We start from the raw sequence: 4,283 nt of genomic DNA, 5'->3' as shown, positions 1-4,283 counted from the left end.
AAGAACCGGGGCGTTTACATAGACCACAAAACTGTGAATAATCATGTTTTTTGATTCTCCACGCGCATTGAATGTATCTATTCGGGTTTTGAGGCTTAGTTAGTCGTGCACGTTAATTGAGATTCACTCCCAATCAATACTGAATTTTGTTTTTTTACAACATTATATTGATACAGAGGGTTCTCTTTGATTTTATCCGTCCAATTCTACAATTTAAAGTTTGGTATCTAAGAAAAATATTACAAAAAATGCTTACACTGCCTTGGTTTCTTTGCGCAATTACCACATCTAGAAAAAACATCTTTCCGCGCTTGATAAATTTTGGTAGTTGTGATATAGTAAACTGTACTTTGAAACAAATACTTACTATGCAGTTTTATGTCTAATTTAATTTATTTCAGTTAAAGATCGTAATTTTAATGTAGGCCACCCAAATGGCGAAGTCAACTACAAGACGAAATCGTTAAATAACACTCAAAACCGCTATCTGCTAATACACATCACGTAATTTTTGTGCGTTGTGTAAATTGTCATCACTTACGTCTTAGCCAACACATTCAAAGGACAATCCGACTGTTTTGAAGGCAATCATCTGCAGAGTTAACCAAAATACGACGCGCTTTTCCGCTCTTTTGGAATTTGCACTTTACACACTTTTGTGCTCAACCTGGCTAAAATTACCATAACACAAGCTGCCGCCAGTTAAAAACATAAGTCATCCTAAGTTTATAAAAGCTTTAACAGGATGTATAGCCTCAGGTTCTTTTCTAAAATAACGAGCTCACGAGGACGGTTTTGTGCAAAGTTTACATAGGATAATTTTCGCCTACCCCAGTACGCAACTCTTCCTTTTACGCAAATCAGAATAACCGCAATACTGACTATGCAAGAATATTGCTTTATGTATGTCCTTGCACAAAACGTGAACTTTTTTATAAACGAGAACAAAATGCTCATTTTGACTGTTAGGAGCGTTAACAAATTGTACGCTGGTTGATAACTTAAACGTATTTCCTGTGTGCGCTAACAAGCGAGAGAAAGAGTTGCATTAGGCAGTCGGGCGTGCTCCTTTAAACAACCCTCTATGCAGCTGTAAAGCGTCGACGGCGCGGTTAATGTGCACATAACTTCAATCGGTTTATGAAGATTACAAAAGATGTCCGTTCAATTTTCAAAAGTATAAATGAAGATTCGCAAGGATCTTTGAAAATCGTACAGCTAGACCAAGAGATTTTGAAAATTTTCGAAGATCATCTACGAATATATTTGAAGTAGACCTCAGAATTAACCTAAAAAACACACCGAAATGCGATTTGCGGACACTTGGTGCCAAAAAGTAATTTAATAAGTTAAAAAAGGACATTACTCATCACGGATCGCTAAGAACAACTGTTTGAAAAGCAAACTGCTTAACGAAGACTGACCCAGCCTTATTAGGCAAAGAACTCCAGCTCTCTGTAACAACTGATAAAGTAAACGTAAATTATAACAAGGTTAAACGTGGATTTCTGGAACGTAAAATTCTGTCCAAAAATTATGCTTAAAAATAAATGACTGTTAATCGTTATGAACGCCATTAATGTCTTTTTAGCTTTCTTTTAAAATTCAAGAACCGTTAATCCTTTTGTAAAATGGCGAAGCATGATGTTCTGCTTTATTTGTTTGTTAATTGAAGCTAGCTTTTGAGTGGCTTACACTATATTGCGAACTGTAGAAACCTGCCAAAATCTGTTTCAATCGTTAACAAATGAGCCGTCATGGCCCAATGTTAGTCTTTTGGAATAGACGAGGCGCGGCAAGATCTGCTATGGCAGAAAGCGCAAGCCGTTAGGGGGTTTAGGGACGCCCCATGAAAATTTTGAAATCAAGAAGCTCTAAAACGATATTTTCAGCATTTTTCGTAAGGTATTTTTCAGTCAGAAAACTCGATCTCGATCAACTGGTGTTTATTTTTACAACTAAACGTATTTGTTTTTAATTCCGGGTTCAAAATCTAGTGCCTCGTCTTGCCTCTTACTAATACACCTGTATAACTAAGAGCCCAACCGTTGTTTCCTGAGTCCAAAATTATTTTGCTCTATTTTTTTATGCGAATATGACTTTAAAATAGATTGGAATGACAGTAAAGCACCTTGTAGTACTATCAATAACATCTGACATGTATCTCGATAAAAGAAAAAGAAGTTTAAGGTTGTGTAAAGATATACAGTGATGAATAAGAACCAGCAGGAAATTTTGAAATGAGTGAACGAGCCCACTGCATTCGCGCGAGAAAAAAAAAACCTTGGCCCCTGTGTCTCTGTAGAGACGCGATTGAAGTTACTATATTTCTTTAAACTCCCTTCTTTAGAAATAATGGCCAATTGTTAATCATATGAGACAGGATCGACGATTTAAAAAAAAGAAAAAATGGATGTCCAAAAAATGGTCAGAATTGGTTGATGCAATTAGTCGCAAAGTGAATCGAAGTAAGTAAGAGAACACTTTATCAGTTTTTTTCGTACCTTTGACGGTGACCAGGAAAATAACTTGCTGCACCTAAAGAGAAATGAAAACGATACCAGAAAAGCATATCGTTTAAAGAAGTAGCTGAAGAAAAAAATCTACCTACGCTAGTTGTTTGTTGTACCGCTTCAGGACAAATGATTTTTGTCCCAGTAATTATTTACAAAGGAAGTTGTGCATATCTATCGCTTTGCAAAACTATTTACCCGGTCCGCTGAAAGCTTTTTCATTACAATTTTGTTGATTTTCACAAATATAACAAAGTAATAGGAAATATGTCTGAAATTTTTAAATGTCGTACGTGTCCTAATTAGGTTGAGTGGAAAACAATTTCAAGGTAAGTGAGTGAAAGCGCCGTATGTTATTTTTTCAAGCTGAAAATATTGATTTGTATAAGTTGCAATACTGAAGTTGTTAACCTGTAGTTGACGCTGTACTAGTAAAAGTAAACGTAAAAGTCAACATACAAACAAAAAATAAATCTAAGAGCTAGTTTCTTTGAAACCAAAGCACAAGTTAACAAAACAACAAAAGGTTGTCCTTTTTGAAAAAAAACGTTCCGCGGAAAAATAGGTCAATTGTGTTTTTACAATTCTATAGTACCGCTTATGTTTTTAGGGACTAAGCAATAATTTAGGACTGAGAAGGAGGATCTAAAATGAGTACAATACGACTTGAATATATCGGTATCTTGTATCACCAGAATCTTTTTCAGCCCATATTCAGCCCTAAAATTCCCTTAAAATTTTCTATACCTTATGCTCATTGGGGAACAAGCCACGTACTTGAATTTCTGGGAGAAGCCTTTCCAATCTTTGCTTAATCAGGGTGCCAAGCAGATACACCTCTTGTGCAAACCATTAAAAATTTAGTTCTATAAACATTTTAAAACGGCTTCCGCTAAACATCTTTTTTTTCCGCTAAACATTTGAGCATTAACGGAAAAATAAAGTTACCAAACGGATTCATAGCATCGTAACAGTTATGAAGTTCTCCATATTTCAATTGAACCAAAGTTTAACTCTGTTCAAAACAAAATAAAGCGCCTTGGAGAAATGAATTACAGTGCGATGTTTCAAAAAGCATTCAAAATGTTATCGTGCTATGAGCAGAATTTTCGTAAATAATTTTTCCACTTATTGCTCGAACTTTGAGTGGAGTCCGTATTGAAATGTAAATTTTAAAACCTGTCTAATTACCAAAGCAATGGCGGAAGTAAATTTTGCAAATATTGACGAGCTCACAGCTTCAAAATGCTTTGATTTGTATAACATTTATTTAACAGTAAATTACTTCAAGTACATATTTTTTTTGTTTGAAACCTACTTCACGGGCATTACACAATAGTCCTATTCTACATTACACACTATTTTACATTTTTTCTAAATAGCATGCATAAATGGGGAGAAACAAAATGGCAGAATAGGATGATATATGTAGCTCTTGTTTTTCTTCAATTATTTCGGCTTAATCGACGACAAGATCTAGGAAGAGATCGAGGAACACGAGTGATGGAAGCAGAACTCCCTGAAGCAGTCTTCTCCTTGCTAGAACGTAATTCAGCGCCAAGTCTTCTTTTGATGTCACGATATTAATATTAGTATTAAATTCGGCACATGTGAAGTCTTGCAAGAATAAGACACTATTTTTTGAAAGATTCAAATAACGGAATTTAAAGACATGTGGAGTAATTATAGTCGTGAAGTCTGGTATTACCTACCTTGTTTGTTATGCCTCGTCTCCGTTACCTTTCCCTGGTAACAGAAAACACTTGTTTG

Source organism: Oculina patagonica, chromosome 8 (genome assembly GCF_052425735.1).
Source record: "Oculina patagonica isolate OP01 chromosome 8, crgOcupat, whole genome shotgun sequence".
NCBI classification, from domain to species: Eukaryota; Metazoa; Cnidaria; class Anthozoa; order Scleractinia; family Oculinidae; genus Oculina; species Oculina patagonica.
This window is presented reverse-complemented; position numbering follows the sequence as displayed.